The 15,873-nt window shown below is 42.0% G+C and overlaps 1 pseudogene; it reads left to right on the top strand.

Moving 5' to 3' along the window:
* The first annotated feature begins 4,087 nt into the window (after nt 1-4,087).
* On the top strand, nt 4,088-13,283 carry LOC101112824 (small ubiquitin-related modifier 1-like; annotated as a pseudogene).
* The last annotated feature ends 2,590 nt before the right edge of the window (nt 13,284-15,873 follow it).

Here is a 15,873-nt window from a genome sequence, read left to right as displayed (position 1 = left end):
GTAATTTCCTCAGTTCTGTCTCATCACAACAAAAACTTGAAGAGATGGGCCAGTGTTACAGCCATCGGACAGACCATGTCACAGCTCTCCAGCAGATCAGTGTTACAGCTCCATGTTACAGCTCAGTTTTATTTAGAAAATAAAGGAAAATACATCCTCAAGGCGTGAGGGCATGCCAACCCAAAAGACATGAAGAGGAGACAGCAAGACAGTGAGATAGAGACAGAGAGAGAGAGAGAGAGAAGAGACAGTGAGAGAGACAGAGAGAGAGTCCCTGGCCCTTTGGCTCCTCTTCATATATATATATATATATATGTATATTTTCCCCCTCCCCCTGGGCCTGCCCTATGTAAATAGAGTCCCTGGCCCTTTGGCACCTCTTTATATATATATATATATATTTTTCCCCCTCCCCCTGGGCCTGCCCTATGTAAATAGAGTCCCTGGCCCTTTGGCGCCTCTTTATATATATATATATATATATATATTTTTGTTTGTTTGTTTGTTTTCCCCTCCCCCTGGGCCTGCCCTATGTAAACTGGGCTAGCCAGGAGTGCTGTTTGTTCTACCTGAGGTCCTCATTCTGGTCCTCAGAGCTTCCTTTGTTCTATTTTTGTGGGCTTTTCCCTTCCTTGCCTTTTAGCCAGCGCCATTCTGGACTCCTTTCTCTTATTCTAACTACCTAACATTCCCCCCTCAAGAGATGGGAGGCCCGATTTTTGGGAATAGGAGTGTTGAGGTCTTTCTGGGTACTTCTTGCTGAACTTGGACAATGAGGGGCATTGGGCCTCCCCCTCTTGATAGTCTCAGGCCTCAGAGTCCTTATAGCAGTGTCCATCTAAGGGTGAGTGATATTTTCTGTGGTCGGCTGGAGTTTTATATATCCTTGTTGAACTGGCACTGCGTATTGCAGCTTGTTGACCTGGGCAGGGACAAAACGGGTTAGACAATTATTACATGGAGCAAGCATAAGCAGCATCAATACGGTGATAACAAGGACTAGTAGGGGCATTATCCAACTCCAAATTTCCATCACCAGGAGGATCAAGTCCCTCCTTGTTCAAGGATCAGAAGATCTATTTCCTGTTTTGGAGTACAACCTCTGCCAAGCTGTGTTGGCTCTTTAGTGCTATCCTGAGAAATCTTGCCCCCAGAAACTAGATTTGGGGGGTGTTCATTAGAATGGCACTCATTTGCAGTTCTGAATAGGTATCTGAGATTTCTCAGGGGCTCACAGGTATATTGAGTGTCCTCTTCTGTTTTGTTCCATGGCTTGACTCATGACTAGTGAATCCAGGAGGTATGTCCCGGTACCCTGACTTCTGTGGGGTAGAAAGTATTACAGGGTAGGGGCCCTTATATGTGGGATGGAGTTGAGCTTTTGGGGACCCATCTTTCCAGACTTTAATTAGGACTTGAATCCCTGGAGCATATAGTGGTGACTCCTTAGAATCTTTTGGGTCCTGGTTCACACCCCAGAAGTGTATATCCTATTGGAATTGCTCAATGGCCATGGTATAAGACTGGAGGGTCTGAGACTCTGGATCTAGGAAGAGGTCACTGACATAAACAAAAGGTCTCCCATATAGCATCTCATAAGGACTGAGACCAACCTGTTCCTTAGGGGCAATACGGGTGCAGAGGAGAGCTATTGGTAAAGCCTCCTTCCATCCCAGGGAGGTCTCCTGGGTTATCTTTTTTTATTGCTGACTTTAAGAATTGGTTGGCTCTTTTTACTTTTCCTGAAGACTGAGGCCTCTGGGCACAATGGAGATAATAAGTAATGCCCAATGCTTTAGAGACCCCTTGGGTGACCTTAGAAGTAAATGATGTCCCATTGTCACTCTGTAATGACCTGGGCAGACCAAATCTCAGAATGATTTCATAGAGCAGTTTTTTTACCACCTCCTCAGGCTTCCTTGGTGGATCAGAGGGTAAAGCGTCTGCCTGCAATGCAGGAGACCCAGGTTCGATCCCTGGGTCAGGAAGATGCCCTGGAGAAGGAAATGGCAACCCAATCCGATACTCTTGCCTGGAAAATCCCATGGACGGAGAAGTCTGGTAGGCTACAATCCATGGGGTCACAAAGAGTCGGACACAACTGAGCGACTTCACTTCAGCCTTCTCAGTCCGGGTGGGGAAGACTTCAACCCATCCTGTGAATGTATCTATCATGACTAATAGGTATTTATACCATTGAGAGACTGGCATCTGGGTGAAGTCCATCTGCCAGTCCTCTCCTGGGTAGGTCCCATGTCACTGGACAGGCTGGGCCAGCTGGGGTCTTCAGGCTCCTTGGGGGCTGTTTAATTGGCAAGTGAGACAAGAAGAGACCACTTGCCTTATAGTTGTTTGGAGGCCTGTTCCTCTGAAGGACCTTTCTAGCAATCTTTGGAGGGCCTTTTCCCTAAAATGAGTGGTGGCAAGTAAGGAGTTAACCAACTTCTGTTGGAGGTTCCTAGGCAGAAAAAGGAGTCCTTCCTTTTGGAACCACCCCATATGATCTTCTTGAAAGCCCTCACTCTTAGCTTATGGGTCTCACCTTCAGTATATGAAGGAGTTTCTGGCAAATTAGCCTGGGGAACTAAGGTGGCAAGGCCTATTAGTTCATTGTTCTGTAGTGCTATTCTCTTAGCTGCCTGATCAGCTCCTTGGTTCCCTTGTGTCACTTTCGTGCTCCCTTTTTGGTGTCCTTTACAGTGGGAGACTGAAACCTCAGTGGGCAGATGGACTGCCTCCAAGAGTCTAAGGATTTGATCACCATATTCGATTGGGGACCCTCAGGTGGTCAAGTGGCCTCTTTCTTTCCAAATAGCAGCATGTGCATGTAGCACCAGAAAGGCATGTGAAGTCGCTCAGTCGTGTCTGACTCTTTGCAACCCCATGGACTGTAGCCTACCAGGCTCCTCCCTCCATGGGATTCTCCAGGCAAGAGTACTGGAGCGGGTTGCCATTTCCTTCTCCAGGGGATCTTCCTGACCCAGGGATCGAACCTGGGTCTCCTGCTTTCCAGGCAGATGCTTTAACCTCTGAGCTGTCAGTGTGAAAGACTACTCTTTTCCCTTTTCCCAGCTCTAAAACTTGAGTCAGGGGTATAAGCTCAGCTAATTGGGCTGAAGTCCCTGGTGACAAAGGTTTAGCCTCTATTGTCTCAAAATTGGAGACTATTGCATATCTGGCTTTTCTTTTTCCATCCGAGACAAAGTTGCTTCCATCAGTGTACCAGATTTCCTCAGGATTGGTCAGAGTATCTTCTGACAATTCCTCTCGGGGTTTTGTCCAGTGGTCCAAGGTTTCTATGCAAGAGTGAAAGGTGAGAGAGCCCTTGGGGGTAGATAGGAGGGTAGCTGGGTTAAGACCCTCACAAGGGGATATAGTGAGGCCTGGATTTTCCATCAGCACTACTTGATATCTGAGGAGTCTTTGATCAGACATCCATAAATGGCCTCTCCCATGTAGTAGCTGTTTCATTTGGAAGCTGGTAAAAATAGTTAGTTTGCCCCCAAAAGAAAATTTTAAAACATCTTCTATCAGGACTGCAATAGCTGAAAGGTTTTGAAGGCAGGGAAAGATTTCTTCCCAATAAGGGAGGAGGACAGTCAGGGACCACTAGAAACTGGTGGGAAAATATTTGTCTATCCCATCTCATCTATAGAGGCAACAGAGTCCTGTTGCTGTAGCTGTTGTAACTTTATCCTGATGTCTGATGCATACTGGGACAGGAATTTGTCCTTTAAAATTACCTGTCCCTCATAAGAGTCTAAGTCCAGACTGGTAAACTTTTGGAGGGCCTCTTTTAGCTTTTCCAGAAAGCAGTGGGGTTGGGCTCCTGAGTTATTGCTGAGACTGGGCACAGTCCCACAAGTGATAGGCTTCCTTCTATTACCATGGGTGGACTTCCTTAGGGGGTGAGTCTTTTTGAAACTTATCCTACCCAATACTGTTGCAACCTGAGACCCAGGCATCCCTAGGTCAGGGTGCAGATCCCCAGGCAAGCTGAGGCATGACAGCCTCCTGAAGATTGAATCCTCAGGCAGGTTGAGGTATGTCAGCTTCACAAGAATTGGGTCCCTGGGCAGGTCGAGGCATGTCGACCTTCTGGGACTCCTGGACTGGCGGATTCCTTAGCAGACTGAGGTGTGACAACTTTTTGAGGACCAGATCCCTAGGCAGGTCAAGGCAGGTTGACGTCCTGGGACTACCCCCCCCCCCCCCCCCCGCCCCCCTGGACTGGCAGATATCTGAGCAGGTTGAGGCATGACAAGCGACCAGATCCCTAGGGAGCTGGAGGCAGGTCTACCTCCTGGGACCCCTGGGCTGGATTTGGGTGTCTTCAAAGTCTCTAGCATGGCCAGTGCTGGATAGGATTAAGGGGTTGTAATTTAAATTCATTGCTAGTTTTTTCACTACAGATGGGAATAGATATCATGGTGTAAAGCAATCCAAGCCTGTGCCCTGAGACTGGGAACCTGGTGGAAAGGTCACAAGCCTTATCCTCCTACTGCTCTAAGGGATTGTAAGTCACTGATTTCCTCCCCTAGTCCTCCATAAAAGCAGCTTAGGGTGTTTCCAATGGTAACCATTTCATTGTCATAGACCCACTTTAGGTAATAAAAGAAGCAATGACAAAGGAATGGGTTATCTGGCCCTGTTAGGGGCATTAAGAGTATTTTAATAATAGACGGGATGGAGAAATGTTGCCTGCAAGGGGGCAGGGTCCTGGTTGTAGGAGTTAGTAATTGGCTTAAGAACAAATTGCTAAGAGGCAACAGGCTAGATGTTACATAAAAGTGGAGTGGAGATTTGATCCCAAGGTATATTTGTAACTTTAGGAGAAGGGCGTTAAGGTTTGGGGCCCAAATGGCCTGCAGGGCTAACTCCTAAAGTGGCAAACATTAACCCTGGAAGCCCAAATGCCTCTGAAGGGATGCCAATATATGGACTTCTAGCGGGCATTGTGTGCCTGTCTCCTGCCCTAGCAGGTTCACTGAGAGATGCTGATGTTGCACGTGCTGTAGGAAACACGGAAGATGAAGGCCTGAATATCTAGAGGGATTCGGTATCATTCCCAATGGGCATTCCCCTCCCATGGGCCAGCTATTTCCTGGTCGTCCCTCCAGAAGATTGTAGAGGCAACGCTGTGGGCCCAGATGGGACTCAGAGAAAGAACATGAAGCAGGAGGGAAGGCGGCAGGGCACGGCTTTTGAGAGAATGACATAGCACAAGGGCGTAACATAAACCAATTAAAACCAAGATGACAAGCCAAATTCAACTAAACCTTGATTCCAAATCCATAAGCTAAATGACACATCCAGAGGTGGCAGGACAGTTCCAAGGAGTGGGTGGTTCCCCAATGATTGGGATGATCCTCCCACTCATTAGCATATGAATTCACCAAGCTCACAAAACCTAGCTACACCACATTTTTTGACCTCTTGCCCTCTGCAATGGCTCATACCCTGCAGAGTGTTTCTCTCCGAATCCAAACAAATCCACCTCTTACCTATCACTGTGTCTCTGAATTTTTGCAATAAGAGGAATCCCCTTCATCAGTCAGTTCAGTTCAGTCGCTCAGTCGTGTCCAACTCTTTGTGACCCCATGAATCGCAGCACGCCAGGCCTCCCTGTCCATCGCCATCTCCCGGACATCACCCAGACTCATGTCCATTGAGTCAGTGATGCCATCCAGCCATCTCATCCTCTGTCGTCCCCTTCTCCTCCTGCCCCCAATCCCTCCCAGCATCAGAGTTTTTTCCAATGAGTTAACCCTTCGCATGAGGTGGCCAAAGTATTGGAGTTTCAGCTTCAGCATCAGTCCTTCTAAAGAACACCCAGGACTGATCTCGTTTAGAATGGACTGGTTGGATCTCCTTGCAGTCCAAGGGACTCTCAAGAGTCTTCTCCAACACCACAGTTCAAAAGCATCAGTTCTTCGGTGCTCAGCTTACTTCACAGTCCAACTTTCACATCCATACATGACTACTGGAAAAACCATAGCCTTGACTAGACAGACTTTTGTTGGCAAAGTAATATCTCTGCTTTTCAATATGCTATCTAGGTTGGTCATAATTTTCCTTCCAAGGAGTAAGCGTCTTTTAATTTCATGGCTGCAGTCACCATCTGCAGTGATTTTGGAGCACAAAAAAATAAAGTCTGAAACTGTTTCCACTGTTTCGCCATCTATTTCCCATGAAGTGAAGGGACCAGATGCCATGATCTTCATTTTCTGAATGTTGAGCTTTAAGCCAACTTTTTCACTCTCCTCTTTCATTAAGAGGCTTTTGAGTTCCTCTTCACTTTCTGCCATAAGGGTGGTATTATCTGCATATCTGAAGTTATTGATATTTCTCCCGGCAATCTTGATTCCAGCTTGTGCTTCTTCCAGCCCAGCATTTCTCATGATGCACTCTGTGTATAAGTTAAATAAAATGGGCTTGATAAAGGACAGAAATGGTATGGACCTAACAGAGGCAGAAGGTATTAAGAAGAGGTGGCAAGAATAAACAGAAGAATTGTACAAAAAAGATCTTCACGACCCAGATAATCACGATGGTGTGATCACTCACCTAGAGCCAGACATCCTGGAATGTGAAGTCAAGTGGGCCTTAGGAAGCATCACTACAAACAAAGCTAGTGGAGGTGATGGAATTCCAGTGGAGCTATTTCAAATTCTGGAAGATGATGCTGTTAAAGTGCTGCACTCAATATGCCAGCAAATTTGGAAAACTCAGCAGTGGCCACAGGACTGGAAAAGGGCAGTTTTCATTCCAATTCCAAAGAAAGGCAATGCCAAAGAATGCTCAAACTACCGCACAATTGCACTAATTTCACATACTAGTAAAGTAATGTTCAAAATTCTCCAAGCCAGGCTTCAGCAATACATGAACCTTGAACTTCCTGATGTTCAAGCTGGTTTTAGAAAAGGCAGAGGAACGAGAGATCAAATTGCCAACATCCGCTGGATCATGGAAAAGCAAGAGGGTTCCAGAAAAACATCTATTTCTGCTTTATTGACTATGCCAAAGCCTTTGACTGTGTGGATCACAAGAAACTGTAGAAAATTCTGAAAGAAATGGGAATACCAGGCCACCTGACCTGCCTCTTGAGAAACCTATATGCAGGTCAGGAACCAACAGTTAGAACTGGACATGGAACAACAGACTGGTTCCATGTTGACCATGATGGCTATTCCAGTTCTTCTGAGGGATGCCTGCCTACAGATATAATGGTCATCTGAGTTAAATTCACCCATTCCAGTCCATTTTAGTTCACTGATTCCTAGAATGTCGACATTCACTCTTGCCATCTCTTGTTTGACCACTTCCAATTTGCCTTGATTCATGGACCTGACATTCCAGGTTCCTATGCAATTATCAGAGAAATGCAAATCAAAACCACAATGGGGTACCATTTCATGTCAGTCAGAATGGCTGCTATCCAAAAGTCTATAAGCAATAAATGCTTGAGAGGGTGTGGAGCAATGGGAACCCTCTTACACTGTTGGTGGGAATGCAAAGTAGTACAGCCACTATGGACAACAGTATGGAGATTCCTTAAAAACCTGGAAATAGAACTGCCATATGACCCAGCAATCCCACTACTGGGCATACACACCAAGGAAACCAGAATTGAAAGAGACACGTGTACCCCAATGTTCATCGCAGCACTGTTTATAATAGCCAGGACATGGAAACAACCTAGATGTCCATCAGCAGATGAATGGATAAGAAAGGAGTGGTACATATACACAATGGAGTATTACTCAGCCATTAAAAAGAATACATTTGAATCAGTTCTAATGAGGTGGATGAAACTGAAGCCTATTTACAGAGTGAAGTAAGCCAGAAAGAAAAACACCAATACAGTATACTAACGCATATATATGGAATTTAGAAAAATGGTAATGATAACCCTGAATGCATGACAGCAAAAGAGTCACAGATGTATAGAACAGTATTTTGGACTCTGTGGAAAAGGGAGAGGGTGGGATGATTTGGGAGAATGGCATTGAAACATGTATAATATATATGAAATGAATCACCAGTCCAGGTTTGATGCAGGATACCGGATGCTTGGAGCTGTTGCACTGGGATGACCCAGAGGGATGGTACGGGGAGGGAGGTGGGAGGCGGGTTCAGGATGGGGAACACGTGTACACCTGTGGCGGATTCATGTTGATGTATGGCAAAACCAATACAATATTGTAAAGTAATTAGCCTCCAATTAAAATAAATAAATTTATATTAAAAAATAAATAAAAACTAAGAAAAACATGTTCAATATTATGTAAATATATTTAAATTTTTCAAAGAAATGTTTTTCTAGGGAAATATAAATTAGGAAGCAGATTCAAAATGTAGAAAACCCCAAAGAGATCAATAGTGATGGCAGAAAAATAAATAAAGTCAAACCCCACAGCTACACAAAGCTAGTCCTGTACTCTTCCAGAATACACAAAAGGTGGAGTTCATTTTTATGTAGGCAGTGTAAGAAATGGAACTTGAAATGGTTCATTTACAAGACAAAGTAGCTGGCCTTGAGTGGAAATTATTAACAAATGATTTTCCACTCAGAGCTAGCTAGTTTTGTCTTGGAAAATTACTGGCAAACTAGATTTTCCTAACAGCTTACACCTGGAGAGACCCCACGTTACAGGATGTTTGGGAAGAGATAAACTAAAGGCCTTGTTTAGAAATTTGGACTTAGGATGGGAAGGGAGAAGAAAGAATACCTCATGAGACTTAGGTGACTTCCAAAAAGATTGTAACCTCATAGAACTCAGACAAAGAGGAACTGGGGAGGGATTTGTACACCAGGGAATAAAAATTTGCTGTAACTGTCCTAGGTATGCCTGCCCAGCAGACACCTGATCTTGCAAGACCATCATTAAAGCCTTGCTTCTCACTGTACCTTTTGTCTCCAAGTCCATTCTGTAAGTTTGGGCCAGTGGCCTTTATTTCCCACAGCAGTACAAGTAAAATAAAACCTAAAAAATCCTACATATTTTCACATAATAAATTTTAGGGCGAATCTACATGATACAAATTAAGAATATAGAAGAGAACAAATGTAGAAGAGAACAAATGAATAGTCATTAAATATCAAGATGAAGACTTTGTAAGTGACCTAGTCAGATGAAAATATAAAGAAAGCATTTTACTGATTTTACTCTATAGGCAAGAAAAATAATTAGCAGGATTACAATGTAAATAACCTACCAGGAAACACTTTGCAAAGGGTTTTTAGAGAAAATACTATTTTTAAAGTATCTATTCTGGTAGATTAATCAGAAAGTATGCCATTTCCTTCTCCAGGGAATCTTTTCAACCCAGGGATGGAACCCAGATCTCCCGCATTGTAGGCAGACGCTTTACCATCTGAGCTACCAGGGAAGCCCAGAACATTCAATTTAAAATGAAAAATTAGATTAAGATATAGATGGAAAATTTACAACCGAAAAATTACAAATAACCAATGAAAAGTTGTAGACGTACTCAACCTTGCTATTACTCAAAGAAATTAAAATTAAAGCTACATTAAAGTGTCATGTTTTCAAACTGGAAAAAGAACTAATATCTTTGTGGGAGAAAGCCCTAATCATGAACTGTCTCACACACTCTTGTATAAAAAGAGTATAAATTTGTAAAATTTTTCTACAGGGAAATTTCATAATATGTGTGAAAAGCCACAAGAACCTGCAAAGTATTTACCCTAGCAATCAAATTTTATGAATTTATCCTAAGACTATGACCTGAGATGGACATAAGCTTTATTTATAGGTGTGTTTTTAATATTGTTTAAAATAATGATGAAATTGGAACAAATTAAAATGTTCTTTAGTAGGAGTCTAATTAAAATGAGACAGATGATACATATTTTTAGCCACTAGTAATAAAAATGAAATATTTATTCACATGAAAAGCTATGTATTTTTAAATTTTCATGTTTCTAAAACAGAAGAATACCTTTCTGTAAATAAAACATTAAAATTTTATTTCCAGCAAAAAACAACCACTATTAACATTTGATATATAACCTCTGACTGTTGTGCAAATGTTACATAGCATTGGAAGATATATTCCCCAAAGACAGTATTGTAAGGAAAGAATTAAAGAATTAATTTGTGTATATAAAGATACAGCCTAGATGATATATTTTGACATGAATTTATAGTTGTTTGAACAATTGCATCTAAGAAGTGTTGAATCAAATCTCTGTGGCATCCTAATGGATTAAAGTCCTTGTTTTTGTCCTCCCTAACCATTTTACCACTGTCTTAGGACAAAGTACTGGAGGTGTGACAGATGATACAGAATTGTAGAGTGCAGAATGTATGGAAACAAGCAGTAGTAAGGTCTGTGTGAAAATGAAGAGTGTATGCCCCTTCTGAAAACATTCTAACTCAGTTTTTGTTCTATACACTGGGCAGGGCAAAACATTTCAATCCCCTTTTTAAGCTCATTCAATCAAAATTGGACAGTTCTATGCATTTCACAGATATTAATGTATTTCGTGCAGCCACAAAATTAAAAGACGCTTGCTCTGTGGAAGAACAGCTATGACAAACCTAGACAGTGTATTAAAAAACAGAGACATCACTTTGCTGACAAAGGTCCATCTAATCAAAGCTTTTCCAGTAGTCATGTATGGATGGGAGAGCTGGACCATAAAGAAGGCTGAAAGTGAAAGTGAAGTCGCATCTGACTCTTTGTGACCCCATGGACTGTAGGCTACCAGGCTCCTCTCTCCATGGGATTCTCCAGGCAAGAATACTGGAGTGGGTTGCCATTTCCTTCTCCAGGGGATCTTCCTGACCCAGGGATCGAACCCAGGTCTCCAGCATTCCAGGCAGATGCTTTAACCTCTGAGCCACCAGGTAAGCACCAAAGAATTGATGCTTTCAAACTGTGGTGCTGGGGAACACTCTTGAGAGTCCCTTGGACAGCAAGGAGATCAAACAGTCAATCCTAAGGGAAATCAGTCCTGAATATTCACTGGAAGGACTGATGCTGAAGCTGAAGCTCCAATACTTTGGCCACCTGATGTGAAGAGTCAACTCACTGGAAAAGACCCTGATGCTGGCAAAGATTGAGAGCAAGAGGAGAAGAGGATGACAGAGGATGAGATGGATATGGGAATCACTGACTCAGTGGACATGAGTTTGAGCAAACTCAGGGAGATAATGAAGGACAGGGAAGTCTGGCTTCCTGCAGTTCATGGGGTGGCAAAAAGCTGGACATGACTTAGTGATTGAACAACAATTCATTTAACTCTTATAGTGGGGAATCTTAGATTTCTATTTCATAGATAAGAAGCCTGAGATACAGAGAGATTACTCATTTGTCTAAAGTTGCCCAGTTAATAAGAGGTAAAGCAGAAATTGGAACCTGGGTAACCCAGTATGACTACTTTTAGCTATCACACTACCAGCACTTAACGAGGCCTTGCTTCAAGCTCAATGCAAGATGCTGTTAATGCAGGAGTAAATCAGTCCCTCAGCAAACATGTAATTTTTGGCACATGTCAAGCAGCATGGAATGTATTCTTCTTACATGGAGATGCAAGAGGTTATATCTGTAATAGGAGATGCTGATATAAACTCTGCCTCCTGGAGGTTATCATTTGTAATAACTCTTCTGACCACTTGGCCCCTCAAGCCCATGGGTGTCCTTTGGTCTCACTGGTGGCTCAGATGGTAAAGAATCTGTGTATAATTCAGGAGACCTGGGGTTTGATCCCTGGGTTGGGAAGATTCCCTGGAGAAAGAAATGGCTATCCACTTTACTATTCTTGCCTGGAGAATTCCATAGAGTCACAATGAGCTGGACACGACTGAGCAACTAACACTTTCACTTTTTTCCCTTTTGCAACCAGCACACAGACACTGTCAGATATGCCTGAATTGCAGTAATAAAGATAACTTGGGCTCTAGGAAAAGGCTGGGACCAGTAGGGGGAATGTCTCTACTTAAGTATGTTTATACTACATTTTCCAATGACCAGGTCCTAAACTCTTTAAGGTCATAGATGGTGGGGATCCAGCTTTTTTATCTTCTCTACATTTCTGCATCTAGTTTCTTCAAAAACAGAAGAGTGTTGACGAAAAAGTAGAGGCTCTGTGATCACCTGGGCCTGAGCTGGAATTTCTGCTTTAGTCAGGGAGGAGCTGAGGGATTGTGTGGAAGGTTTTTAACCTAGCTCTAGGTTTCCCCTTGTGTTAAGTGGAAATAATGAAACTACCACAAGGCAGATAGGTATTAGGAAGAAACCTACTTTTCTTCCACCTTGAAATATATTAATGAACTTAGAATCCCATGGATGCAGGAGCCTGGTGGGCTGCAGTCCATGCGGTCACAGAGTCAGACACGACTGGGCGACTCCACTTTCACTTTTCACTTTCATGCATTGGAGAAGGAAATGGCAACCCACTCCGGTGTTCTTGCCTAGAGAATTCCAGGGATGGGGGAGCCCGGTGGGCTGCCGTCTATGGGGTCGCACAGAGTAGGGCACGACTGAAGCGACTTAGCAGTAGCAGTATATATATATACATCTCAGGTTAAAAGCAAACCTAATAAAAGTTTAAGAAATAAATCTTACAAGTAGAAGGTGTAGGGGAAGTCCCTTTAGCCACAGTGTTGTGCAGTCGGGTAGAGAGACAGATTTGTAAATCCCGGAGCAAGGTTCTACCTACCTGAGGCTGCTGGTGTGCAGAGACCCCCGGGTAAGCCACCGTCACCGTGTCTGACCAGGAAGCAAAACCTTCGATCGAAGACTTCGGGAATAAGGAGGAAGGAGAATATATTAAAGTCAACGAACAGGATAGCAGTGAGATTCACTTCAAAGTGAAAATGACGACGCATCTCAAGAAACTCAATCATACCGTCAAAGACAGGGGGTTCCTATGATTTCACTCAGGTTTCTCTTTGAAGGTCAGAGAATTGCCAATAATCACACTCCAAAAGAACTGGGAACGGAGGATGATGCGATTGAAGTTTATCAGGAATAAACAGGGGGTCGTTCAACGGTTTAGATACTCTTTTTATTTTTTTTCTTTCCCCTTAATCCTTTTTTATTTTTCAAAATAGTTCTTTTGTAATGTGGTGTTCAAAACAGAATTGAAAACTGGCACCCTATCTCTTTAAAACATCTGGTAATTTGAATTCGAGTGCCCATTATTCATTACTGTTTCTTTTAATTATGCTGATTTTTTGTGACCAAACCTCAGCCCCCTTCATATCACTCTTTCCTTTTTAAAATTACATATGTGCATAGAGAGGCTGTCTTTTCCAGGACTGTGCATTTGCAGGCTTGTGATAAATAAGATCAGCTAATGCTAGTGTTTCTTACAACTTTCCAATTGGCTCTGAAGTTCTAGCATATGATTGCTTCATTCCTGGAGATGGAAGTTTTTTGGAAAACAGAACTGTGGAAAAATGACCTTTCCTTAATTTGAAGCTACTTTTAAAATCTGAGGGTCTGGACCAAAAGAAGAGGAATATCCAGTTGGAGTCACATGACAGAGGTGTTAAGAACAATGACTAACTCCAAAGATGGCTTCACTGAGGAGAAACCGTTTTATGATGAAAGAAAAATCGTGTCAGAAGATCCCAGAAAAGATATAATTTTCATTAGCGGTTAAAGTTATTCATGCAGAAGTGTATACAACAGAACGCTGCTCTTTTTGACTTTATTTGTACTTTTTGGTCTGGGATATGGGGTTTAAATGGACATTGTCTGTATTAGTGTCATTAATATAAACAAAATATTTGTAAAAATAAATCTTACAAGTATTATTTATATGCCATGGAATTAAAGCCCAAGATACATAAAAGAAAAATATTATATTAAATTCTGTCTTTTTGTCTAAAAGGGGAGGACCAGATTATGTCTTATTCTATCCCTAAGAATGAGGAAGCAGCAGTTTCTAACCTGAAACCAAATTAATAGCCTGTGGTTTCTGAGATAAATTATCCCCAAAGGGCATCAGATATCCCAGACCAGGAAACCAGGAGCACTCTTGGGTTTTAAGTGATATAAAGTCAGATCTATGCAAATATGTGGTCATTTGTGAAAAAGAAGCATCCATAAACTCCTTTCCCAGGGGCACTTGGTCCTGGAAATATAGGGCTGTTAGGAGCCTGGGGGAAACTGAGGTACCAGCTGTTTCCAGAAGCCATATCGTAACAAGCTATTCTTACCACATAAAACTTCACATTATTTCTAAGAGCAGACATACCAGTCCTGGCCTGGCCCACATCCAATTTGGGTAATTGCATTTTATCATCTTTTGGGTCTCTCTAGCACTTTCAATTAGCCATAATTTATATTCTTTCTAGTTTACAATTGAAACTGCCTTGTATTGCAGCTGTGAGGTTACACAGAGAAGGCAGCTAAATTAACAAACAGCCGGTACATTATTGCTGCTTTTCAGTTCTCTTTTGCCTTACATTTCTATGACGTGCTAAAGTTCAGGGATTATTAGTGCCATTTTATAAGAGAGACCATTCAAGCTCCAAAGTAATTTACATCCATGAGGAGTTGGAGTACAAAGTGAAAAATAAATTCCCATTTGGGTATATGCCTATACCTTAGAACTGAAAAAAGGAAATAACAAATCTTTTCTAAAAGAGAATGAATCACTTCAATACATTAATAAACAGAGGTATAATGTTCTTCTTTCCTCTGCTTCTTAAAAAAAAAAAAAGTATTTATTAAGTTTCCACTTGTACTGAGTATTATTCCAGGTGTTGAAGTCCAGAGGTAAACAGTAGATGGCTTTTCTCAGATCCTTAGAATACACCAATGCCTGGTTAGCTCATTTGATATTCACAAGAGCTTTATGAAGTGTACACTAATGTTTGTCCTATCTTACATGTGAGGAACTGAGGCAAAGTGTTAATAACTTTCCAGAGGATAGCAGTTACAATCAAAGCTTCAAACCTCAGCTATTTGATCCCAATACTTGTGCTCTCCATCACTGTAATAATCTCTTCCATGCACAGAATATTCCTGGACTTTACTATTACATATTGGAAGATGGACAATAAACAAACAAATAAGCAACAGAACTCTCTGAGTGATCAAATATGAGTGCTGTGAAGAGAATTAAAATATTCTGACTAGGTAGAGTCATGAGGTATTGCTTAAGCTAGGTGATAAAAAGGCTTTTCTATTTATATGGGGAGATCTGGAACAGAAAAGGAGCCAGGTAAGCAAATATGAAGAAAACAGTGTTGGAAATAGAAAGAAGAGCCGCTGCCAGGACCCTGGCGTGTTTGCAGAATCAGAATCAGCCCCAAATGGCTGGAGCTCATAGATTAAGTTTGGCTGGAGACAGACAGGCACAGGATTACATAGGACCTAAACAGTGTAACATATTTAGCTTTTGTTTTACTTGTGTTTTTGAAGGTTTTAAGTAGATAAATGATTAAGTATTCTATTTTAAAAGATTATTCTAAAGGGAGGATCTGTTTAAGGTGTGGGCAAGAGTGGAAGAGAAATAATTCAATGTCCCAGGTAAGAGATGATTGTTAGCTGGACTAGGGCACATTTAGAGATTAGAGGAAAAAGGGCTGGATTTAGAATATGTTTTGTTGACTTTGCTGATGGATATTGGAGGGGAGCAAGTAACAGAAAGAGAAGACTCAAAAAAAGAAAATAACAGTTTATTAGTTAAACCTAAATATTTCACTAAAGGATTTTGGTGGTTTCTTCTGAGAATTCTTAGCTGGGATAAAAAAGATGATGAAATGATATTTAAATTTTATTTCCTTAATTTTCATTAACCAAGTCAGTAGTGAAAGTCGCTCATTCATGTCCAACTCTTTGCAACCCTATGTGCTAGAGCCTGTCAGGCTCCTCCGTCCATGGAAT

Source organism: Ovis aries, chromosome 8 (assembly GCF_016772045.2).
Source record: "Ovis aries strain OAR_USU_Benz2616 breed Rambouillet chromosome 8, ARS-UI_Ramb_v3.0, whole genome shotgun sequence".
Classification (NCBI taxonomy): domain Eukaryota; kingdom Metazoa; phylum Chordata; class Mammalia; order Artiodactyla; family Bovidae; genus Ovis; species Ovis aries.
Note: the sequence above shows the minus strand (reverse complement) of the source record. Positions and strands in the feature narration are given on the sequence as shown.